The sequence below is a fragment of the Petaurus breviceps genome, unplaced genomic scaffold, assembly GCF_028583685.1.
Source record: "Petaurus breviceps papuanus isolate PSGF00001 unplaced genomic scaffold, PetGlider_PUasm1.0 189, whole genome shotgun sequence".
NCBI classification, from domain to species: Eukaryota; Metazoa; Chordata; class Mammalia; order Diprotodontia; family Petauridae; genus Petaurus; species Petaurus breviceps.
The window spans coordinates 13,759,762-13,786,940 of NW_027185809.1; the positions used below are offsets into that span (position 1 = coordinate 13,759,762).

At 39.2% G+C, this 27,179-nt stretch overlaps 2 protein-coding genes across 2 annotated transcripts in view; both read right to left on the reverse strand.

Annotated features, from left to right (window-relative positions):
- IFT43 (intraflagellar transport 43) overlaps window positions 1-27,179 on the reverse strand; it is a 345,957-nt gene that overhangs the window by 230,335 nt on the left and 88,443 nt on the right. The window lies entirely within an intron of this gene.
- Window positions 1-27,179, reverse strand: part of TTLL5 (tubulin tyrosine ligase like 5) — a 414,008-nt gene that overhangs the window by 46,992 nt on the left and 339,837 nt on the right. The window lies entirely within an intron of this gene.

A 27,179-nucleotide genomic window follows, 5' to 3' on the forward strand; every position in this document is an offset into this window, starting at 1 on the left:
CATCAAAACTACTTGGTACTGGCTGAGGAATAGAGGAGTGTATCAATGGACTACATTAGGCACATGAGATTCAGAAGTCAACGACTATAGTTATCTATTGTTTGATAAACCCCCAGACCCTGGTTTTTGGGATAAGAACTCACTATTTTACAAAAACTGCTGAGAAAACTGGAATATAGTATGGCAGAAACTGGGCATAGACCATTATCTAACCCCATATACCAAAATCAAGTCTAAATGGGTGCATGATCTAGGTATAAAGGTTGATACTGCAAGCAGTCTCATAAAACAAGAAATAGTTTACCTGTCAGACTTGTGGAGAGGGAAAGACTTTATGACTAAACAAGAATTAGAGAACATTATAAAATGTAAAATGGATAATTTTAACTACATGAAATTGAAAAGCTTCTGTACAAACAAAGCCAACGTAACCAAGATTAAGAGGGAGATGGGAAATTGGGAAAGAATCTTTACAACCTATGTCTCTGACAAAGGACTCATTTCTAAAATATACAGAGAATTGAGTCAAATTTATAAGAATACAAGTCATTCCCCAACTGATAAATGGTCAAAGGATATGAACAGGCAGTTTTCAGAGAAAGAAATTAAAGATATCTATAAGCACATGAAGAAATGCTCTAAATCACTATTGATTAGAGAAATGCAAATCAAAACAACTTTGAGGTAACATCTCACCAGTCAGATTGGCTAAGATGACAAAACAGGAAAATGACAAATGCTGGAGAGGATGTGGGCAAATTGGAACATGAATGCATTGCTGGTGGAGTTGTGAACTGATCCAGCCTTTCTGGAGAGCAATCTGGAATTATGCCCGCAGGGCTATAAATACTTTCATATCCTTTGACCCAGCAATACCACTCCTAGGGTTATATCCCAAAGAGATCAGAGAAGTGGGAGGAAGACCTATATGTACAAAAATGTCTATAGCAGCTCTTTTTGTGGTGGCAAATAATTGGAAATTAAGGGGATGCCCATCAATTGGGGAATGGCTGAACAAGTTGTGGTATATGCATGTTATGGGATACTATAGTGCAATAATAAATGATGAGCAGATGGACTTTATATTTATCTGGAGAGGCTTATACAAACTGATGCTGAGTGAGATGAGTAGAACCAGGAGAAATTTGTACACAATTACAGACACAACGTATGTGTGATGACCAACTTTGATAGACTGGACTCCTCTCAGCAATGCAGTGATATAAGTCAATGCCAAAAGACGCATGATGGAGAGAAATATGTGCATCCAGAGAAAGAACTGAGTTTATATCCAGGTGGAGGCAAAATACCTGATCTTTTTCCTTCTCTTGTTTGGCTTTATGTCCTCTTTACCATTTTTCATTCCATCTGACACAATCCGTCTTTATAACCTGACTAACGTATAATGTGAAAGTATTTACAGATCCTATAGTTGACTATATGCCGGGGGAGGGGAGGGAAGGGGACAAAATGTGTAACTCAAGGAATTGTAGAATTGAATCCTGTAAACTAAAAGGAAACAAATTAATTTAAAAATATAAAAAATTAATTAAAAAAAAAGTTCTGGCATCTCTTGTTGTTTATTTTGCACCCCCCCCCCAAATTATAGGGAATGCAAAAATAAGATAGGGTAAAATGAATGTCCTTCCCTATAAAAGAAGTTAATTAGGGGTGACTTCTGCTACCAAAGAGGTATTTTTTTCCCTTAGACAAAACAAAACTATCATAGTGACTGTATCCTATCCTCACCTTACCATTTCCCAACCAGATTAGCGTCCTAGTCTATTATCACCCTCAACAGTCTACCCTGAACACTATATTTCACTGATGGAGCTAAAGGGACATTCCAGCTCAGTATCAGATGCTTAGGTAACATGGATTCAGGTTTCAAATTAGGAAAGTCCCTTCCCTATCTATGGCCTTAACCAGGAATACTATAGCATAGGACAGATGAGTATGTATAAAGAAATTCAAATTAAGAAATTTGTCCCATTCTCCTTAGTCTCTCCCTTTGTTCCTATATACTAGAAGACATTTTCAAGGTTGTGCAATTATAAGATATCATAAAGATCATACACCAATACGTGAATATTCAGTAGCAGCCCTTTGGGGGAATCACTCCCCCAACCTGAACTCCTAATAGTAGGCTGAGTCTCCACAGGGGCAGCTGTAGGTCCTGATGGTTAACTCTGTGGGTGACTACTTCTGGGCCAGTCAGCCTACAGACTATTAGCTCTTAGAAAGCATATTTGGCAAGAATAATAGTTACAAAGTATTTTCCCCAAAACCTGGGGTACATCTTTCCACAAATACACAGAACTGGTAGCAGGGGCGGGGCATAAACAAAATACAATAGTAATGAGGAACCCATGTAGGGACCACATGTGATGAAAGCAACTCTTAACTGAGAAAACAGGGTCTCAATGTCCTTTTCTTTTTTCAGAGGGTCTTCATAGAGTTCACTGCAGAATGAGGCATCACTGTTGGTGATGGATGAGTGTGATTGAGTCACTCCATTGTTAGATTAAGTTGGCTCCCCAAAGGGCATCTCAGTTGGATAGAAAGCTTGGCTGGGTTTGCTTGTCACAGGCCACAATAAATCTTTGGATGGGTCAATCCACTCCAGGGTGGGATAGGCAAGGTACTTGACTGACAGGCTGGCTCCTTATAGGGACAGGTCAATTCACTGGGCTTGCTGGTCTGTCTCTTCATGACCAGCTGCAGTCTCTATCACCCCCAGACTCAGGCTCAGTTGGGTGTCAACTATGCAATTTTGGTTGGGATGCTACTGTGCTCTTTTAGAAAAAGGCAGATAACTCTGAGCTAGGATTTGTGGAAGTCTCTTCAGTTCTGTTTCTTATGACCTCATCTCTACAGTTTGTCACTTTCTAGGCAGACAGTGGGAGACCTCCAGCCTTTCCTAGCGTTTCCTCATTTATGGTGATTATCCAGTTACATTTTCCAGATTCCAGCTGGGTCTTATGCAAAATGAGTGGCTGGGGTCAAAGGTGGTGAGGCAGTCTACTGAAGCAAGTTCATAATTATAACTTTGAACAGTGTGACCACTTCAGGAGATTCAATTTTTAAAATCCTTTTTCTCCACCTGGATTCTCTTTCCCCTACAGAGGCTATTCTCAATCTTCTCCACTCTCTTATACTATCCCTATCCCCTTCCTTCTGGATCCAAGACTTAAGGCTCATCTTTTACTGATTAAATAGAAACCATTCATCTGGAGTTTCCTCTTCTCCCCTTCTCTAAGATACCTCAAAACCCCCCGACATCATCCCTTATTCTCTTTTCCTCCAGTCTCTGACCACTCTCTCCTACTCATTTTTTCATCGACACTGCTGTCTCCTGGTTTACTTCCCACCTGTCTGACTGCTCCCTCTCAATCTCCTTTTTGTCTGATCATCCACATCATATCCCCTAACTGATCAGTAGTGTCAAACATAGGTTTACTAGAAAAATTCAATCACAAAAAATTAAACCAAAATTTTTAAGTACTTACTGTGTGAAGAACATTACATTAGACTGTATGGGAGGCAGAATTTTTGTAAGACCTGATCCATGTCTTCTCAAGTCTTATAGTTTTGGTGAAGAATATGCCACATATAAAAATCTCACATAAAATAATATTGGACAAGTATAATAGAAAAGTGCAAATAAAGTGGGAGGTGAAGTCCCATAGAGGGGAAGGGTAAGGTCGTTACCAATTAGGGAGGATCAGAGAAGACTTTCTTTAGGAAATGTAATGTATTCCACAGCTGTAAGGAAGTGTGTACATTCTCTGGATGTAATCTAAGTATGGGGCAAAATTTCATTAAGCAGAGGTTGGTTTATTCAAAATAGTACATAATGGAGCAACCTGTGAGACTGTATAGTATAATGGGCACCAAGACTTGGGGTCAGGAAGACCTGAATTTGAATCTTAATTCAGAAAGTCACTAGTTGTGTGCCCCTGGCAAGTCATTTAACCTCTGTTGGCCTTGGTTCCCTCATCTGGAAAATGAGGGGGATAGATTTGATGGCTTCTAGGGTCCTTTTAGCTCCAAATCTATGATCCTATGAATGATTTATTAATTCATACTGGGTCATTCCAAGCTATTTGATTCAAAGATTTCCTGATTCCTTGTGACTGAATTGAGGCCATTATCATTACTGTTGTCCCCATATGGAACTATGGTACTTCTAATAGGGATAGTGTATAGATGGGGCTGAAACAACTGCTGCCTGAGCACTAATCCCTCTAGACTACATGTCTATGAAGATGTAGCCCCTCTTGATAAGGAGGTGGTTGTGTAGACAGAGTTCTGCTTAATAGGAAGCACCCCATTTCAGACTGCCATCTGCCAGGGTGGTGTTCATATCACTGTTTCCCAATAGCTCACAGTTATGAAACAAAATCTGAAGCTGCATTTCTGTGTGCTGTGACATACTCCATGTTCATACCTGCTCGGCATGTGGTCCTGCCACTTAAGCTAACCATTAAATACAGCATCATTCATAGTCTATTTTTGTCCTGCTCAGCAGGGCTGTGTTGGACATTTCAATGCTGACAAATAGGCTGCATTCTGGACCTCACTTTTAGTGATTCTAGTTAATGATAGGTTTCTAGTAGACATTGATGAAACTCCTCAAGAGGACCAATGCTAAATATCAGGTTTAGTCTCTCTTTCAGCTATTTATTGTAACTTAGAATCTGTGGCTGTGCAGTGAGTACCCCTGGCACATGCCAGCACATGATCAAGTCATGAATTTGATGCTTTCTTTTCAATGTGGGAAGAGTATTTGGGGGGGGGTGGTGAAGGGGGTTACGAAGTCTTTGATCCAATACACAATTTTTTTTATGTCTCCCTTCCTGGTTAACTCTGAAGATAAGTGCCTATCAAATAAATTTACAAACATTTTTCTAAGAATTAAGAATGATAATTGGATGTATTAGTGGAGATAGGAAAGGAGAAAGGACATGGATCTTTAAACCATTTAGGTTCATAGATTCTTCTAGATTCTTTTGAAGATTATAGCAAGGAAAATTATATTGGTTACAATTCTGGCTAAGTATAGAACCAGCTTCCCTATAGTCAATCACAGTTGATCTTTCTCTCAACATATGATCTTTCCTTTTGTTTAGTTTCTGCAATTTTACCTGCAGCTCATACACCAATGACAATTCTGAATAACTCAAAAATTAGATCTTTTTCATTAGGAAAACTCAAAAGAGGATGAGCCATAAAAGAGAGAAAACATTTTTGTTCTGGACCAGGGATTTCATTGGTGAGGGAGCTCCCTGGTGGTGAAACTTACTGAAGTCAAACAGCTTCTCCACAACTTGCAGTCCCAGAGAGTTGCCTAGCATCACTGAGAGGCTAAATCAACTTGCCCAAGGTTATGCCGCTAATCTTTGTAAGAGGTGGGTACTTGAACATAGAACTTCTTGCTTCCCAAGCTAGCTCTCTATCCACTCCTCCATGCATGGTATATTTAATTTTGTTTAACTAAAGCTGGAGTCTATCTTTGCCCAACTCTAGCCTATCTCCTTCTGATAACAGAGTGTTCTTTTCAGAAAATATAAATTATTCAAATTTTTGTAATGAATATTTCTATTAGCTTGCTAGTCAATACGGGGAGACAAATATAAGAAATTCAAGTTATCATTTACATATGAAAACCTAGTTGTGGTCTCTGGTCCCTACTTACCCCAAAATTCCAATTTCAGTTAGAAAAATCGGAGATTCTGACATACTCTGTACTAGAGAGATTCCTTACTGCGCCAGAGCCACCTACTGGTGTACTCATATATCAATAGGCACTCTGAATTCGAATGCTGTGGGGCCAACACAATTTTTGCAATTATCTACATGTTTTTCTTTCTTTTTTTGTTTTTAACAAAGTCTCAACCTCATTTTCACTTAGATCACTCCTCTCGGTATCTACTAATTAAGACTTCGGGCTATGGAGCAAGGCCAGCAAGAAACAGGAGACAAGATTTCAGCTCACTCTTACCGTTACCTTCAACTGGCCCTTATTTCACCGACTTTGACTTTCTCTGCCCTATAAGTGCGGCAAGAGCTCCAGGAGGGGTGGGCAAAGGTTTGGATCGTGCGAAAATAACCTGAGGAGCATCCAAAGATCCTGAAAAATGGGAAAGATAATCCTACTTAACTGGATCAAGGGGGTCTCTCCCTCTAGACAGGGCCCATATCCATACCCACTCCTTTACTTCAACAGGTTAATCGTAGGAAAAATCCATTCAGATCTTTATGAACACCTTTAGCCATTCAGAAGATCGACAAGTCAGAGGCAGGAAGACAGGAATTCCATTTGGGTCAAGTATTTGAAGAGCTCTTTTCATTGCTTAAAATTCTGACCGGACAAAGGAGTTCCAACCATTTACAATATACTCGGGGAAAAGAACAATGGCTGTTAGCGGGGTAAGTGTTTAGCTGAGTTCTGCCACACAAAGATGCTCATAAGGAAGTCTAAGGCAGTTTTATTAACTACTGGAGCCTTCTTAGTTACTGTACTCATGGGTGTTCCCTTCATCCAACCGAGTTAATTAACTAAAATAATCTATTTTGTATATCTCTTTTATAACCTATTTCTCATGCTGTCTCAGTGGCAGCTTTACTTCCTCCAAAAGCAGGCAAACACACACATGCACACCCAGGGAAACACTGATATGCTGGCTATGGTTTCTCCATGGGAAGCACTTAAGTTTTTCCATGCTAATTTGTACCTACAGCTTGAAGCAGCAAATATTTAGCAAGAAGATTGCTGCATCTCATGAGTTCTCACAAATGAAATCAATCATAAAACTTTTATAAGGGACTCCTAATTCCCTTCCCCCACCTACAGACTAACAAGACTTATAAAAGTCTGGCTCCAGCATGGGAGAAGTTTATACAGTGGTCAAGGGGCAGGGGTTAGAGAAGCTAGTTCTAACCATGTGTGGCTTCAGACCCCACATTAATGCTAGTTTATACTGTCAAGTCGGCATGAGAAAAACTTCAGTTGCCTAATTTGCTGGTCTCCTGCTATTTTATTTAACCACCACCACTTCAGAGGTCACAGAAAGTGCCCTGACTATAAGAGAAGAAAAGTCAGCACCATTTACTTTAAGTCAAAGGCACTCCCACTTTCTTTCAAAGTTTTTTGAATTTATGTGCTCCTTCCCATAGAGAATTCAGTATGCCTGCCTGAGCTATCGATACCATATGCTTCTGAGTCTATTATTAGAACTTACAAAATCTTAGTATTTTAGTAAGGAGCAAATGAATGGAAAATGTATGGTCCTTTGTATTTAATATGATGTTATTGATGCCATATCAATAAATCATGGTCTTGGAGTTGTTTTTCAATAGGCAAGAGTGGCGTGGACAGTCATAGTCTTTTACCCAGAACCCCTTGTGATCAATGGCATAAAGTAGTCAGACCTAATTGTCTAGGCTAAGAAGTGGAGTAAGAGGTTAAGGAACAGCTTTTCTTTATGTGAAGTTAACTAAATCTTCCAGAAACTAATCTTGATCTTATTAATACTATGGTTTTTTTTTAAGTCAACTGAATGAGCTAAATGATGCAGGTAATGACCAAATAACCTACACATTTCAGATTATCAATATATGGACAGGACTTCCAATCTCTGAGTAAAGTTGGATACAATCTTATGATGTAATTAGTGCTGCCACGTCCTCTCTCTTATGAGTTTAAACAATGACCTGGTGGTTATGTTAAGCTTCTACTTTATAACAAAAAAGTAGGCCTATACTTAACTATACTTATGAACTCTTTTGGGGCCTGTTATTAATATAACCAAAGTGAATTTTTTTTTAAAGCAATTGGGGTTAAGTAACTTGCTCAAGGTTACAAGGCCAGTTATTTTGTGTGGGTGTCAAGGATCTGAGGCCAGAACTGAACCCAGGTTTCCTGACTCTGGGGCTGGTGCTCTTACTCACTGTGCCACCTGGCCACCCCCAAAATGAATTTTTAATAAACTATTAAAATGCATGAGCATCACTAGCTGATATTAAAATTGTTGTTTCTAATGCTAAAGGATTGGGAATCATAAGGAAGTCAAAAGAGATTTCAAAGGGCTCATTGAGCCAGAAAATGAAATCATATCATTTGGTGCCAAAGACACTACAGTGGGATCCACCTATTTATTCCAACTTCCACTAACTCAGCTTCTGTCAGATTGCATTCAAATATTTAACAAGTTTCTTGACTTTGCATTCACTGCCATTTAGGTTGGTCAGGATTTAGTATATTACCTGGGTCTCATAACTACATGAGAAGATTAAAAAATTAATATATTCTTCAATACTTTCTTATTGAATCCCACTAAATAGTCCATTACCTTCTAGGCTAGGTCATCACTAAGTGAAGATTCTGACAAATGATACCCTAGAACTTCATTTCTTCTCAATCATGGCCATTTACTAGATATAACAAATAGCTTTTGGTCTTTGTTAAATGGCCATACTTGAAACTATATTTAGCAATATCACTTTAAGTGTCCAACACTTAAGGTATGATTGAATATGGCAGGTTAAATCTTCATGTTACAAATATAGGCACCATTTTGTAATAGTTTGCCATACTGGAAAATCATTAATACCCCTAAAACTATCCCCAGGAAACTCTTCAGTTCTAACATGTCAAAAAATCTTTTAAAGGAAAAGTACTCGGGCAGCTAGGTGGTGCAGTGGATAGACCACCAGCCCTGGAGTCAGCAGGACTTGAGTTCAAATCTGGCCTCAGACACTTATTAGCTGTGTAACCCTGGGCAAGTCACTCAATTCCAATTGCCTCCAAGAAAAAATCCAAAGAAAAAGTAGCCTATCTCAAAACTCTGGCCAGTTAATTCCTCGAACAATTGACTAGCTTTCTTTTCTCAGCCTTAATATGAACTTTGCCAAAGCAAAGGCCTAAATACTTTCACCTTTTCCCCATAAACTGAAGAGTTGATATTTACCTCTAGACTTTGTGATGGGCATAAATGACCTAGCATTACTAAGGCTGGTCTGGAATCCATTCAGCTGTCCTTCTGTGGAGGCCGTCCTAGCACACAAAAGAACCTCATTAGAGCTAAAAATGTGAAAATGGAAAGGCTATCAAAAACCTACAGTCTAAATTCTCTGCCTACAAAACTCTTATATAATACTTGTCTTAATGAGGTCCAGAAATGATTGTTTGCTTTTATATAAACTAATTCAGGAGGATACAGCATTTATATTTGATATTGCAGATGTGGGAGCCACATAAAATACACTAGTGAAGCTAAGAAAATCCAAGCGTTCATTTGCTCAGACCCTACGGGCTCCTGCTAAACCTTATTGCACTTGATACTCAGCATCCTCTTAATGTCCATGTTTGGTTTGTACTCTGCTCATCTGCTTCTGCTCATGTGCTGCTTTGTGAATGGTTCTCCTGTGGTTTTCTGAATGTGTGCTTGCTCTGTTTTCTCAGCTAGACTATCAGTTCACTTGGGAGCTTGCAGTTTAATTCTTCCACAGCTTGTACATAGTATGCTCAATCAATACTGTTGAAGGAATGCCTTTTGAGAGAATTTTAAAGAAAAACAAAAAAAGAGCTAGAAGAAAATAATGAGGAAAGTTTTTTGCACATCTTTAAGTGCCACATAAACATGAACCGTGAGTTGCGACATGGAACGCCAAAGTTAGAGTAAACTTGCTGTAGATAAAAAAGAAGATACTACTTAATACTAACCTTTCCTATTTAATGAAACCTGAAAATCTCCAAATTCCCCTTCTCCTTGTTTCATTTGAAAAAACAAAAAAACATTTGATTCTATATTAAAATGATTTCCTCCCAAAAAAGAGATAGAGGATATAAGGTGAGTCAGTGAGTAAAATTTTCCTTGAATAAATTTAAACTAAGTAATAGGAGATTTTTGTTTAGGAAGATATTCATATATGTTTAAATATATATGCAAACATACACGATAAATAAATGTTTATATATGTATTTATATATATATTTAATTTTTAAAACTAATTTTAAAATTCTTATATATATATATATAATAGTGAAGAAACAAAAGCAAACAACATGAAGAAGAAGATGTGCAGAGAGAGATGCATCAAAGTTATAGAACCAGCATCTTGGATCAAGTTTCAGGTTTCAGATCTGTTAGGAGTCCCCTTAAAAATAAATTACAAAAATGCTGCTTGTAAACAGAGATGAAATGTAATTTCTTCTCAGGTGCCTACGTAGTATGGTACAAACTAAAGATCAGTCATATACATATATATCTCACAAATATAAAGAAATACATATTTTTATAAAAATGCATACACATAAAACATATTTCATATATGTAAAGCACATATATAACACATAAAGCATGTATATATACACATACACACTCTTTTGCATATTGTTAAATTACACTGACTTGTAATGATTACTTAATTGTGGATTTCTCCTTTGTACTTACTTCATAAGCTTAGTAGAACAAATTGAATTCTACTGCGCCTTGTGCATTATCGACATGATTCCTAATACAAAAACTAATACTGATGATAATAATGTAAAACAGTACTTAGGCCCTGGAAGAATAAGGTAGCAATCTGATATTGAGTGAATATTGCATAATATGGTTTTCTGGGCATGTTTACAAGAGTCCTATATGTGGAATAGCCAAATACACTGGAGAAACTGCTATTCACTTAATTTAGATAGACTGTTTTCTTTTTTTGGCTACTAACTTCTTTTAATCTATCCAATCATTGGCTGAAATTACATCTTGGAAAATGCTAGCTATAAAGGAAATACAAAAATTTACAGATGGAGATGACTGATCAGGACCGCTTACCAAGGACATATTAATGTGGGATAATGAAACTCACAGCTCCTTAAGAGGTGTGGCTCAACTGAGAGCAGAGCCTGAAATATGATTATCTAGCTTTTCAGTATTCTCTTAGTGTGGCTCTTGGAAATGGTGCTAGGCAGCTACGGGACCAGTTAAAGGTTAAGAACTGAAGCCCTAGCAAGAGTTCAGCTGTGGCAGTGCTTAATGAAGGCACTTTGCCAAGGATGAACTGCTGCAGCTGCCAAAAAATGTCTGAAAAGGCAGGATGCCTGATTAACCTAGCACTTAGGAACTAAAAAAAACGTGCCTCTGCATAGCAGCAGATTATGAAAGGGATTCTTATAACAGCCACGTGTTCCAAGACCATTTCTTTCTGCGGTCGTTACTTTTCTTGGGCCTTGGGTGCAGCTATCCCATACAAATATACCAAATCAGGACGACTTGTTCTGTTTTCCACCTATGTTCCCTTCATGTCTTCCACTGAGGATTTTTCTGAATTTAGTTTTCTGACATCAAAGAAAGGATCTGACATGAATGTTATTCTTATCCTGGGTATGAATATATAGCTCTTCTGAATATTTCTAAAGTGGATGATGGTAGAGTACAGGATATCTCAAAAGTCTTAGTGTAATTTTACATCTTATAATAACTTTAGAAATATTAATGCTATACACTTGAAACATCATCTGAAAGTTTATTTCAACTTTTTAATATTTATCTAGTTCAGCAAATTCTACATAATTTTTAATTTTAATAACATAGGGACAACCTGTGATGAGGTATTATATATGCAATAGTTTCTAGATAGTAGAGGAGGTACTCTTGCTTGGCCACCTCAGTCATCTGAACTATCTCCATTAGGCTTTTTTTTGTGGGATCATTGTCAAAATTGTCACTTCTTAAAGCTAGGATAACAAAAGCAATCCTTTAGGTCTTCAGGACAGAAAGAATTCAACTGAGTAGCAGCTGATAAATATTTTTACAAAGTTAAATAATTGACTAGAGCGAAGTATAATAAATAGAAGGAATTACACTGAATTTCAACAGGAAACATCAATATTTAAAAATTGTACAGAATTAACCTTAAACAAATTTTTGGGAGGTTATGTTTATAGCATACTTCTAAAGTTACTGAAGATTATAATTGTGCTAAAACTTTAGGGATACTCTGTATGAAACAAAATTACCTATTTAATTTGTTGCATTTACTATTTCATCTCAGTTTCTTCATTGCAAGGTGTAGTATAAAGTGCACTAGTCTGAGACTGAGAAGACTTGGATTTGACTCATTGTTCTAATATTTAACAGCTATTTGGCCTTGGACAGGTTATATTTCTGACCCTCATCTAGAACATGAGTAAATTGTGCTAGATTATTTCTGAGCTCCATATCCACATAGATATATGTCCCTGTATTATTAATGTATTTTTGTTGTAATGGGAATGCAAATTTGGAAGATCTTCCCTGCCCCTAGGCTAAAGTGCACCTGAAGCCTGGGGTGGGAGGTTTGTTTTTCAGTAGATACTTCTTGATTGGCCAGTGAGTCAATAAGGTTGTTACATTCTCTGAGCCAGGAGAAGGCTATATAAGCCCTGATGTGTAGCTTTGTTTTGGGACTCACTTTGAGAAGTGTTCTGTGATTTGATCTGAATTCTGGGAAGCCATTGTTGAGAGTCCCCCGGCTTTGAAAAAACCCAGATGTTGAAACCCAAATGTTGACTGGGTATGGATGTAATGATTGGACAGTTTGGAAATCTGTCTACTTGATCTGTTTCTGTCTTGATAATTCTGCCTGTATATTCTGAAGTTTGGGGTGCTTACCTTTTTCCCCTGAACAAGGTAAATGATATATGTCTGACTGATTAAAGTAAGCTTGTTAACCCATTTTGAGTTGCTTTCCTTTATCAAAGCAGATCCAAGAACCTGTATTGCTAGCAGCCACCCTGGGAATGCTGGGGTGCTTGCCGCTACAATGGGAAGATCTTTCCCATCCATGAATAGGCCCATGTGACCTGCTTTAGTCACATGGAAGTTTGAGTCACATGAGTCTGTGGTGGGAGGAGCAGGAAGGGTAGAGCAGAGCTGGAGGAAGTTGGTGAGAGCAGTTAGAGCTGAAGCAGAGAGAGGAAGCAGGCAGCAGACAGTGTGCTTATTTGTGGGAAGGCCCTTAGCAAGGAGAAGACTTGGGGGATGGTAGTGCCCCCTGCTTTGTTATTGTGCATAAATTTCTTTGTTGCTATGATGGATTTGGATTTCTGGTGTTGGGATTTGGCTTTCTGGTGTTTGAATAAATGTTTTCATTCTGTCTTCCATGTGGAGAGCCTATCATATTTTGCAAATTAGAATTACGCTAGTATATTCATAGCTGCTGTAGGTGCTGTGAATATCATGTTGGCACTACAGTCCCTATTAAGTGTAGGGAATATACAAATATAGCAGATGCCTAATTGGGAATGCAGGAGAATAACAGTGAGATCAGGGTAAAGACATCTATCAATTTCAAAAATTTACATTAAGTAAAGTACCCAAGGCTCATTCCCCACCCCCTGTCCCCTCAAAGTAAGGTTCTTCTTCACATGCTTCTTCATAGGACTCTCAGTTTCTTTTCTTGGCGTTTTCTCCTTCTTTTCTTTGGCCCGATATTTGATCAGTGGAAACTTTCCTGTAAGTGATATCCTTTCTAAAAGTTCTATTTTGTTCATTATTTCCCAAGACTGACTCCTGTTTGGTGCTATACTTTTTCTTTTAGGTTAGCTTTCAATGTCTTCATTCCTTTCTAGCTCTCTTACAAAGGTGTTATTTTTCTATTCAATTGGCTCAGTAAAAAAGTTTGTCTTGGACACATACCATCACATTAAGGATAAATAGGATGAGAAAACTCAAAATGGAATGTGACAGATATTTTCCAAAGAGACAGATACATGAGGAAGGTGAGAACTTGAGAAGTTGATTTGATCAGGGCAGGAACATTGAAAATGGGGCGTCAGCAGCCCTAAATACTAAGACCTCAACTACTATGAAAAATTGGTGATTTACTAATCACTACTTACTAGTGGGTGGGACATTTCCTTGAGAAAAACAACTAAATATAAAAAAGGTCAAACGAAACTAAAGATCAAGACTAAAAAGAGTAAGGTGGCATAGTGGGATAGAATGCTGGATTTGGAAGAAGGAATGCCTGTGCTCAAGTCCTACCTCAGACACTTATTAGCGGTGTGACCATGGGCAAGCAAGTTCTTTAACCTCTATGAGTCTTAGACAAATCTTTAAAATTAAAAATTATAGATCAATTGTCTCCCTCTAGAGAATGGATTCACCCATTGGAAGATCTCATTTCCTGAAATCAAAGTCCTTGATGTATAATGGTAATACAAAAATGTCTCTTTTGATAATCATTGAAGTCCCAATAAAATACCTCACAATTTTCCCTACAATATAACTATAAATACCCACCACTATAAAGAAGTACTATATGTACAAAAATGTCTCTTCCTTTTACCCATCACCCTAGAAATTACACCTAGTATGCCACAAGGAAATTTACTATCTAGGGTTTTATGTGTTTGGAACATTTAGAATATTTATTGCTTATGGTCCTGACTAAAATGAAATTAAGATACATTATTTGCATGTGTACAATGTGTTGTTCCCTAGGCACCACAGCTAAAAGGCAAAGAAATATAAGGTATGTCCCTGTCCTGGAAGAGCTCACAATTCACAGAATCTGACCATAGCCTTACTCTATTTTGGGACAGGAGATTTCAGAGTTCATAGCAAGGGCAGGTATGATCCCATTCACTAAAATTTTATAAAGGTAATCAGCCCAGAAGGGAGGAGAATTTAATCTCAAGAACTAAAATTCTGAAGTCTCATTTCTGTTTCCTTTAGGAATATTTCATTCTCCCTAACAACTTGGAATGTGGAGAAACATTCTTCAGCTAAATCTTTCAGTTAAGAACTCTAGCAAATGTGTGAATATGCAGTTAAAAAAAAAGATGTAAATAGTTGTTCAAGGCAACAATTGAAGGCATGTCACAAATTAGCTAAATGTATTATGCAGGAAATTAGTATAAGAAGTCATATGGACCATAGACTTTTGGGGGGCTGTTTGTAACATACAGGTCAAGCAAAACAAATTCCCATTGTACCGTATAGGTGGGTATGTATATATGTAATGCACACACATGCATGTATATGCTTATAGACATATACATATAAACATATATATTTAGATATACATACATACATGTATAAACATGAATATGCATGTATATAAGTAAATTCTGCATGCTGAGTCCTTCATTTTCCCATCTGAAGTGAGTAGCATGCTTCATCATTTGTCCTTTGGATTAATAATTGCTGATTACAGTGACCTGAGTTCCTAATTCTTTCAAAGTACTTTATCTTAACCATATTGCTGTCACTGTAAAAATAGTTATTTTCCTGGTACAGTTTAATTCACTCTGCATTATTTCATGTTTTCCAAGATTTCTCTGAAACCTTCCTCTCATCTTTTTTTATAGCATAATAAACAGTATTCCATCAAATTCATACACTATGCTTGTTTAATCATTCCCTTACTTATGAATACTCCCTCAGGTTCCCACTCTTTGCCATCTCAAAAAGAGCTATATTTTTGTGCATTCTTAGTTTGCTTTACTTAAGACTAATTAATCCCTTAAACTGCCCTACCACTTATGCTCTCCTCTCCTTTTCTTCATTTTCCTGTTGAGAGAGTTATATTTTTGTGCCCAGTTCTGTGTGTGTATTCTTCCTTCCTTTGACTGGTTTAGATAAGAGTGAGGTTCAAGTATTAGCCACTCCCCCTACCATGCTCTCCTCCTCGTTTGCATAGATGTCTACATCTGCATACTGATTATATGGAATAATTTTCATAATCTTTCTTTCCCTTCCTCTCAACCCCTAATGTATTCCTTCTCCCCTCTCCTTTCTTCAAGACCTAAAAGAACCATGTACAGGCATTCTTTCTAGTTAAGACTTGTCCTCTGACCCCTGATAATGTTAGAATTCAGTGAGACATGTATCATTTCCTTATATTAGAATGCAAGCAGCATATTCCTGTTTAGTCCTTTATCCCTGTCCGTTAATGTTTTGTTTTTAAAATATTCTCCCCTTATGTTTTATCTTAAACGCTTCTATGGAGCTCTAGTCTTTTCATCAGGAATGCTTGGAAGCCCTCTATTTCTTTATAAATCCAATCTTTCCCCCCAGTTCAGATTATATTCTCTTTGGCTGAGTGAGTTATTCTTGGCGGAAAGCCCATATCCTTTGCTTCTGATATGGTATTCCAAGCTTTCTGCTCCTTTATGGTAGTGGCTATTAAATCATACATGATCTTGATTGTGACTCCTTAGAAATGTGATTCTTTCTTTCTGTCAGATTGCAATATTTTCTTTGATATGGATGGAAGTCATTAATTTGGTCTATAATGCTCCTGGAAACTCTGATGTGGGCGTTTCTTTTGGAAGGTGATAGGTATGTTTGTTTTTTTCTGTTTCTACTTTGAAACAAGTTCTGCTTCTGAGCACTCTTAGCAGTTTCCTTTTAATATTTCTTGAAATATAATGTCCAAGCTCTTGTTTTGGTCATTGTGTTAGAGGAGTTTAAGGATTCCTGAACTTTGTTTTTTTTCATCTATTTTCCATTTTAGTTGTTTTTTTTAAATCTAATACGATGACATCTATTTATTTTGAAAAAATTTTCAAATGCTTTATTAACTTCTGATTTACATCATTCATTTCCGCCAGATTTTGAGTTACAAATTTTCTCCCCGTTTTCCCCCTACCCACCGCCCCAAAATAGCAGTCTCACAGGATATCCCCTCCTCCAATCTGCTCTCTCCCATATTTTCTCCCATACCCCTTTTGACTTTTCCAGTAGGGCATGGTGGATCTCTATGCCCCAGTGCTTGTATATCTTATTTCCCAATTATATGTACAATAGTATTAATAATAGTGTATATATATATATACATATACATATAAATTTGAATATTTGATTTTAAAACTTTGAATTCCAGATTCATTCCCTTCTTCCCTTGTCATCCACCCTTACTGGGAAGATAAGCAGTTCAGTATAGGTTGTAACATGTGTGGCTAATGCAAAACAATAACATAGTACATATATTGTAAAAGACTGACTGTATTTCCCTCCCTCCTATCCCACCTCCCACTTGTTCTATTATCTACTTTGATCCCATCCCTTTTCAAAAGTGGGTGCTTCCAACTTCCCTCCCCCCCAGCCTGCCCTCCCTTCCATCATCCCCCCTCTCATGTCCTCCCCCCCCCACTTCCTGGAGGGTGAGATACCCTATTTAGTGTGTATTTCATTCCCTCCTCAAGCCAAATTCAATGGGAATAAGGCTGACCCATTCCCTTTTGCCTTCCTGTTCTTCCCCTCCATTGTAACCTATTCCCTTGCCTCTTCTATATGAGATAGTTTACCCCATTCTGTCTCTCCCCATCCCCTCTCATTATATTCCTCTCTCACCTCTTAATTTCTCCTTTTAAGTATCATCCTTTCCTGTTAAATTGGTCCTGTGCCCTCTATCTATGTATACCTGTAAACATATATACACACCTTCACATATATATTTTTCAGGAGGCAATCAGTAGATTCTTTCAACCTCTATTTTGCTCTCTGGTTCTACAACATCAGGGCAGTTTTCTTTGAGAACTGCCTGGAGGATGATTTCTAGGTTCTTTCTTTGGTCATGGCTTTCAGATAGTCCAATAATTATTAAATTATATCTCCTGGATCTATTTTCCAGGTCAGTGGTTTTTTCTATGAGATATTTCACATTGCCTTCTATTCTTTCATTTGTTTGGATCTGTTTAACAGCATCTTGATTTCTTATAAAGTCATTACCTTCCATTTGCTTCAATCTAATTCTGAAGCAATAATTCTCCTCAGTGAGCTTTTGAGATTCTTTTTCCACCTGGCAAATTTGGCTTTTTAAGGCATTCTTCTACTCATTGCCTATTTGAGCCTCTTTTGCCATTTCAGTTAGTCTATTTTTTAAGGTAGTATTTTCCTCAGTCAGGCTGTTGACTCTCATTTCGTGATTTTCTTGCATTGTTCTCATTTTTCTTCCCAGTTTTTCCTCCATTTCTCTTATCTGCTTCTTAAGGTCCTCTATGGCCTGTAACCAGCTCGTATTTTCCTTTGAAGCTTTTGGTGCAGGAGTTCTGATTTCACTGTCTTCCTCCTGTTCCATGCTTTTCTCCTTTTTGTCCCCAAAATAGGAGTCTAATGTTGGAATCTTCTGTCTGTTTTGTTTCCTTTGCCTGGTCATGTTGCCCCTCAGTCACTTGACCCCTGGGCTTTTTGCCACAGTAGGACTCTGCCACCAGACAGGGGAGCTTTTGTCTCAAAATGCTGGGGTTTTCTCAGCTAACGGAGGTATCAGATGGGTGCCCTCTCTGAGGTCTCCACATGCTCTGGTAAGCTGGACACACACCCCAGGACCTCCACCTGTAATGTAATATCAAGCAAAGGCAACTTCCCAGGTTCAAAATACCAGCATAGGTGCTCTCTATTTTATTTAGTAACAAACCCAGAACAGAGAAGATCAAAACATGACATCATTCAAAATACAGCATTTACTAAGTGTGATTAAATAATCTCCAAGGCCTACCCCACCCCAGGACTTTCCAATCATTCAATCAATTACAAAGTCTCAGTTCCAAATACTTCTCCACCCCTAGGCTATACCTTAATTAAGTCCACCACAAAGCCCCTCTTCTCAAATGGAGATTAGTTTCCAAACATAAGTAAAATACACTCATTTGCTCAACCATAGAACACAAAAAGGTCAAAAGTTCCCCACCCCTGGATCACAATTGAATCTACCCCAGAGTTACATCAAGTTTAAACACAGCACTTAATACCCAAATGGAGGTCTTTTCTTCATCTTGACACGAGGCAAGTTCTCAGCAATCTTAGTTCCTGGAGAGACAAGGCTTAGCAAGGCCATAAGATACATTGCCAGTCCCTTCATGAATTTATCCTCTGTCTGTAGAACAGTCCTAGAACCCCTGAACACATTAGCAAAGCCCTCTCCCAGGATTTCTGTAAACATACAACAAGAAAATCCTTCTTCAGGGCTTCTGAACCAACAGAAAGGCTCCCAGACCCCTGCAACAACAGCACTGTCCTTCACCAGTGGACAGTATTCATTCTGTCTGCCGGACAGTCTCCAGACCCCTGCAACAACAGTACTGTCCCTCACCAGTGGACAGTATTCACTCTCAGTACTGTCCCTCACCAGTGGACAGTATTCACTCTCTGTCTGCAGGACAGTCTCAGGCCTTCTTAACCAAATGCCAGGTTCCAGGACTTCTTCAACAGGACAGTCTTTCACCAGTGGACAAATCCGGCAAAATAACATCAAAACAGACAGACAAAGTACCAGCAAAACAGCCATGTCTCCCCAGTCCCCGGCAGCTCAGGGGGCAGGCCTCAAAAGTCCAGGGCAATTCAAAGCGGCCACCAGCAATTCTCTTAGTCTCTCTCCACGAGGTGCAGCTTCCAAAAAAAAGAACTTCCGCCTCTCTCCTGTCTCTCCAAATCTACATCACCAGCTCCTCCCACCTCAGGACTCTCCCCTCACATCAACAAGCCCATCCCACAGGTGGGACCAACAAACTTTGGGTTTTAACACAATCAATTTGAAAACCAAGCCAATACAGGGGAATCTTTAATTGCCACTACTATCACACCACCCTAGACTGCAATCCAGTTCCAAGAAGGTTAAAGCAAGAGCTATTACCCCTCAGACTGGTCGCTTGGTCCCCCTACACTCTGCAGGCCAGGAGCTAAAGCTGCTACTTGGTGCTGGCTTGCTGTGCTGGCATCTCAGCGGCTTCTTGCTCTGGGGGCAAAAGCCATACACTCCCACTTACTGGGTCCCAAAGTCCAGACTGCACTGACCTCTCACTTTGTCCTTCGCATCTATGTGTTGATAAATCTGGAAACGGCCACACTGCTGCTGATCTGGAGTCCCTCCAGCTGGCGGCTGGTCAGGCCCGCCCTGGAGCTAAAGCCTTGGTGGGGCTGAGCTCGGCTGCACTGGCTGATTCCTGCTGGCCTGCTGGGCTGTCCTCAGCAGGAGGTTAGCATCTCTGTGTCATTTTGTGGGTTCTGCAGCTCCAAAGTTTGTTTAGAGTCCCCTCTTTAGATGGAATGGGGAAGGTGGAAGCCAGAGCAGTGGGAAGGTCCTGCTTCTACTCCACCATCTTGACTCTGACCTTTCCATGTTAGCTATTTTTGCTATGCTGTTTTACATTTTCTTTGTCCCACTTGTCCTCCCCCCAGCCAAGCCAGTCTTTTGACTTTGCTTTAGTATTTCTTGTTTCCTTTGCTTGGGCAAAGTTTTGTACTTTTTGTGACAAGCTTTCCAATTGCCTTCCCAATTCTTTCTTCTCTACCTCTAATTTCCTTTCTAATTTTCCTCTAGCATTGTCTTTCATTGACAAAAACATTGTTAAATTTAAAAAACAAAACAAAATGTTTGCTTCATCTCTTCCAGGAATTCTCATTGAGTTTCTGTCTACACTGTACATTTCTTTGAGGCTTCACTTGCAGATGTTTTGAAGTCATTTTCTTCTTTTGAGTTTGAATCTTAAACACCTTTGCCCTCGTCCTAGCTTTTTATGGTGGGATTCTTTGTTTGCTCATTTTTGCAGTCTATTTTTTTTTTAATTTTAGACTTGATGTTCGGGCTGGGCTCTGCCACGCTCCTGGAAGGAAGGTCTGGACTGGTCTTGTTGTTGCTTTCTTAGGATACTGAATGTTGTGTTGTTCCAGGATCTCAGCTCAAGATGGGAACCTGTTAGTTTTCATTTTTCCCAGAGTGATCTGATCTAGGACAAAATCTGATTGACTCTTGCCCTGCTGGTATGAACTCTGGGAGTTTCTAAACTGAGTGTGAATAACAGAAAACTACCACCAGACTCAGTCACTATCAGCCACTGGGAAGCTCTGTTGGTCCAGTAACAAACCTTCTGGTTTCCTTTGCATTTAGCACTGCTGCCCTGGTTACTGTTCTGTAGGTTTCAGAGTCATATTGCTTCTGAATATACTCCTTTCTTGGTAAACCACTCAGGGTTTCCCTACCTGGGAAAGCCCTTTCTACATCTGTCTGCTCTTGATCTGTGTCTCAGAACTGGGCAGTAGGTTACAAAGCCACCAATAAAATGTCCCTGGTATGGATCTGGGGGGTACTCCAGTATAAGTTTGGAACCTCTTCTTGCCTTTGGGCATGTGCCACAGTGCTCTACACAGCCACACCTGCCCAAATCCCATCCCTCGGGTCAACAAACCTCTCCGTCTTTCTCTCTATGATGAACTAGGCTGGAAAAATTACTCATTGTGACTTTTTCTTATATTTCCCCATCAGGATTCAGTCTGGTACATTGTTTTTTGTTTCTTTGTCTTTTTTTTGGAGGGGAATTGGGGTTAAGTGACTTGCCCAAGGTCACACAGCTAGTTTTTGTGTTAAGTGTCTGAGGCCGGATTTGAACTCAGGTCCTCCTGACTCCAGGGCCAGTGCTCTATTCACTGCGCCACCTAGCCACCCTCTGGTGCATCTTCTAGATCTGTTTGGAGGAGTTTTAGGAAAGTGCCCACTGTACTGCTTCCTTCTCCTGTACCATCTTTGCTCTGTCCACGAGAATCACAGACTCTTAATGCTAGAAGGGATCTTATTTTCGTTTGAACTACACTCCTTTGGCTTCCAAAGTTGGTAGTACCTGTCAATAAATGGCACTATGTTTGTATTTCCATAGTCTTGTCATCAGGGATGCAACAAAAATTAAGATTTTCACTTACTAATACAAAGTCTGGTATAGGATCTTATGCAAAATTACAAATAACTAACAAAACTTCACAACAAAACCATGAAGATGATCCTAGATAATGACTTCTTCTTTTTTCTTCGAGTGTGTTATCATTGTCAACAGATCTTATTCAGGATTTACCAGGCACTGTACAAATGATATTCTAAAGCAGACCACATCTTTATAGGCACACAGCTGAATGAAACAGAATTCCGGATCTCACTGTGCTCATTATTTGTTGACTATAAAAGTTTTTTATTGGGTAGAGCAAAATATCACCATCAAAGTTCTTATTCAACAAAGCATATTCGATTCTTATGATAAAATCATATAAAATTCCTTGAAATATGCAAAAAGAAAGCACTAATATCAGAATACTAAAAATCGAGTGAGACCTAAAACAGGTAAATATGCTCACCAAAATATCTGTCCTTACTATAGAGGAAATATGGCACAGAATGAAAGTCAAACAAATTACCTACAAACGGTAAGGACCTCCACATAGTCCTATATATGAATGACCTTTGGGACCAAATATAACAAGTCTAATATGTTTCTGTATGATAGTTCTCTAAGCATCTTGGTTGCTATCATATTCTGACTGCCTTTTGTAGGCTAAACATGCTCAAGTTTTTCTCATGTGACCTGATCTCTTGAAGTTTCATTATGCAAGGACACATTCCAATTCAGGAAGACAGATTTAGGGTTGGAAGGGATCTTAGTGGTCATCTAGATGAATTCCCTAGTTTTATAAATGTGGAAACTGAGGCCCAGGTAGCTTAATTGAATTGTCCAATGTCATAAAGAAAATAAGTATCAGAGGTGGAATGTGAACCCATGTCCTATGATTTCAGAACCAGTGTTCTTTCCCACCTTAAAATTTAGGGCCTGGAATGGAGTACACTAGTTGTTATCTGACCAGAGCACAGTAGAAAAACCATCACATTCTCCCTTCTCCCTTGCCTTGGAAGTTCATCCTTTCTCATGTAGCCCAAGACTGTTTTGCTTTCCTGGCTGCCCCATCATATGGTTGATACATATTGGACCTGCAGGCCTCTCAAAACACCTAGATCTATTTTATAGAATCAAATATCTTATCATAATTCTCTTGTTCTGTACTTACTTGATTTTTAAAATCCAAATGAAGGTACTGATATTTATCACTGTTAAATTTTACCTTAGTAGCCTATATTTCTAGTTGATGAAAACCTTTTTGGATCCAGACTCTGTCATCCATCATGTTTGTTACACCTCCCTGTTTGATGTCTTTTGCAAATCTAGCCAGTATTTCTTCCATGGCTTTAACCAACTCATCAATGAAGATGTTAAACAGTACAAGGCCAAGGAGAGCTTGCTGGAGTACTCAATCTTTTTTTTTTTTTTTTTTTTTGCCTTTTGGAGGGCAATCGGGGTTAAGTAACTTGCCCAAGGTTACACGGCTAGTTTTTTTGTGTGGGTGTTAAGTGTCTGAGGCCGGAACTGAACTCGGGTCCTCCTGACTCTGGGGCCCGTGCTTTACTCACTGCACCACCTAGCCGCCCCCAATGCCCACTCAATCTTACACTGACCAGGAATGACTATGCTTTGGGTTCCACAATTCAATCACCTCTGTGTCCACCTAAGTAGAGGATCATTTAGTCCATAGTTCCTCATACTGTATACAAGGACAACATAGACTCTCTGTCAAGGCCTTGGCTGAACTTTTTAAGTATATGATGGCTGTAACAGTTCCTTAATCTATCAGCATAGTAGCCCTATCAACAAAGTGATATGAGATCTTGTAACTGTCAAAAAAAGTAATGAAGTTAAGTCAGATATGAAGTGTTCTTGATGATCTTCTCATGTTGGCAAAAAGCGCATAAAACTGAGTAATCTTCGTTGTATTTTGGCAAAAGAAGTCAGCTTCATTGGCTCATGGTTTATGAACTCTGTGCTTTACTCCTTTTTGAAAACGGAGGCAACATTTACCCAGGACCAGTTAATAATAAAAAAGTAATAATATCAGACATTTATTTAGTGCTTTAAGGTGGTCAAAGGACTTTATTTGGAACAGCTCATTGGATTCTCACAGCAATACCAGGTAGGTGCTATTATTATCCTAATCCTTACAGATAAGGAAACCGAATCTGAGAGGTTTGTTCATTTCTTCAGGGCCATAAACCTGGTGTTTCAGGTAAAATGGCAACTGAGAGCTTCTTGATTCCAAGACATGCTTCACCCATTTTTGTTGTTGTTATTATTGTTCAGTCATGACCCCATTTGGGGCTTTTCACAGCAAAGATACTGGGGTGGTTTGCCATTTCATTCTATAGCTTATTTTACTGAGGAAGAAACTGGCACAAATAGGGTTGAGTGACTTGCCCACAGTCACCCAGCTAGCCAGTGTCTGAGGTCACATCTGAACTCAGGAAGACGAGTCTTCTTGACTCCAGGTCCAGGGCTTTGTGCACGATGGTGCCACCTACCTGCCACTGCGCCTATGACACCAACTACCTGTCTAGTTATCCAGCGCGGCTCCTGTTCTTCAAGGGCTTTCAAGGATCAGGGAGAGTCTTAGGAATCCCATTTAGCTTTTGCATCATCCTAGGACAAGTCTACCCACAGTGAGCAGCCTCAGTGACAGAAGGTCGATGCTAACTAACCATTCCTTACTTATTTGAATTTCCATTCTTTTGACCATTTTTATCTCCTATTTTACAATCTAAAGATCATTCCCAATGGAAGAAAAAGCAGAAGAAAAATATTTTTATTAATTTAACCTTGTCATCACCTGCTATTATCATCCAATTCATGTGCAGTCCTGCTAGCACTTCTTGGATCCTTCCCTCAACGCAGCTAAAAAAACCACCGCCCAACCCAACCCCACCCTGGCCTTTGTGTTGTGTTTGAATCCCCCTTCTGGGATGCAGCACTCCTCGGAGAACTCCTGTTCTCCTAGCCCTTGGCATCCATCCTCAGCTTCCTGCCTTTCGATCTTCTTCATACGGTTGTTTAAATTACAATTAGCAGGTGAATTAGCCCTTTGTGTCACAAAATTGGTCTCTTTAAGCAGCTTCCCTATTCCTCCTAATCAAAATCACTCCCTTTGGGACTTTAGACTTTCGTTTTTGATGGTTTCCTAAAATTTCTGCCCAAGATGACTTCTTGAACCCATTTCCCGCATACCTGCTGTTGTTGATCAGTCATGTCTGACTCTTCTTGACCCCATTTTGGGGTTTTCTTGGCAAAGATACAGGAGTGGTTTGCCATTTCCTTCTCCAGCTCCTTTTACAGATGAGGAAACTGAGGCAAACTGGGTTAAGTGACTTGTCCAGGGTAACCCGGCTAGTTAAGTGTCTGAGGCCAGATTTGAACTCAGGTAGATGAGTCTTTCTGACTTCAGGCCTGGTATTCTATCCACTGTGCCACCTAGCTGTCCTCATATACTTACTCCAATGAAAATTTAAAGTTCAAACCAGACCAACTGATGATTTAAAAAAAAATATGAGAGGGGGGCAGAGTCAAGATAGCAGAGTAGAAACAGGACTTCCACAGGCCTCTGGCTCCCACCTTCTCCAATTCATGTAAAAGGTGACTCTGAAGAAACTTTGGACTTACAGAACCCACAAAATGATACAGAGAAACTAATCTCCCGTTGGGGACGGCCCGGCAGGCTGGCAGGTATCAGCCAGTGCAGCACACTGGGAACCGACCCCAAACCCCTGTGAGCTGGAGGTTTTAGCCCCAGGGCAGGCCTGACCAGCTGCCAGCTGCCAGCTGGAGGGACTTCAGATCACCACCAGCTGTGGCAGTTTCCAGAATTATCAACACATAGACGCTAAAGACAAAGTGAGAGGGTGGAGGTACTGGGGTGTGCCACCAGCTTGCCAGAGCGTGTGGAGGCTTCAGAGAGGGCACCCAACTAATACCTTTGGCAGCTGAGAAAAACCCAGCATTTGGGACGAAGCTCCCCTGTCTGGTGGCAGAGTTCTACTGTGGCAAAAAGCCCAAAAGTCAAGTAATTGAGTGGCAATATGAGCAGGCAAAGGAAGCAATACAAACAGAGCAACCCAACTTTACACTCCTATTTGGGGGACAAAAAAAAGATCAAAGCATGGAAGAGGAGGAAGACAGTGAAGTCAGAACTCCTGCACCAAAAGCTTCCAAGAAAAATATGAGCTGGTTACAGGCCACAGAGGATCTAAAGAAGCATTTTGAAAAACAAATAAGAGAAGTGGAGCAAAAATTGGGAAGAAAAATGAGAACATTGCAAGAAAATAATGAAATGAGAGTCAACAGCCTGACTGAAGAAAATAACACCTAAAAAACAGACTGACTCAAATGGCAAAAGAGGCTCAAAAAGCCAATGAGGAGAAGAATGCCTTAAAAAGCCAAATTTGCCAGATGGAAAAAGAATCTCAAAATCTCATGGAAGAGAATCATTCCTTCAGAATTAGATTGGAGCAAATGGAAGCTAGTAACTTTATGAGAAGTCAAGATGCTGTTAAACAGATCCAAACAAATGAAAGAATAGAAGGCAATGTGAAATATCTCATTGGGGAAACCACTGACCTGGAAAATAGATCCAGGAGAGAAAATTTAAAAATTACTGGACTACCCTGAAAGCCATGATGAAAAGAAGAACCTAGAAATCATCCTTCAAGAAATTCTCAAGGAAAATTGCCCTGATATTTTAGAACCAGAGGGCAAAATAGAGGTTGAAAGAATCCACCGATCACCTCCTGAAAAAGATCCCAAAAAGAAAACTCCTAGGAATATTATAGCCAAGTTCTGGAATTCCCAGATGAAGGAGAGAATATTACAAGCAGCCAGGAAGAAACAATTTGAATATTGTGGAAACACAATCAGGATAACCCAGGATCTGGCAGCTTCTACACTGAGGGATCGAAGGGCTTGGAATATGATATTCCGGAGGTCAAAGGAGCTGGGATTAAAACCAAGAATCATCTACCCAGCAAAACTGAGTATCATGTTTCAGGAGAAAATATGGTCATTCAGTGGAATAGAGGCCTTTCAAGCATTCTTGCTGAAAAACCAGAGTTGAATAGAAAATTTGACATTCAGATACAAGAAGCAAGAGAAGCATGAGAAGGTAAACAGGGAAAAGAAATCATAAGGAACTTATCAAAGTTGAATTATTTACATCCCTACATGGAAAAATGATCATTGTAACTGATGAAAGTTTTCTCAGTATGAGAATAGTTGAAGGGAATAGAAATGTGTGTGTGTATATGTATATATATATATATATATACATATACACACACATACATACATATGTCTATATAGGAGGGTATATGGGTATATGAATACATATGTGAATATGTGTATATATGTGTACACATATACATAGATAGAGGCAACAGGACTAGTTTAATAGGAAGGGATGATACTTAAAAGGAGAAATTAAGAGGTGAGAGAGGAATATAATGAGAAGAAATAGGGAGAGACAGAATGGGGTAAACTATCTCATATAGAAGAGGCAAGG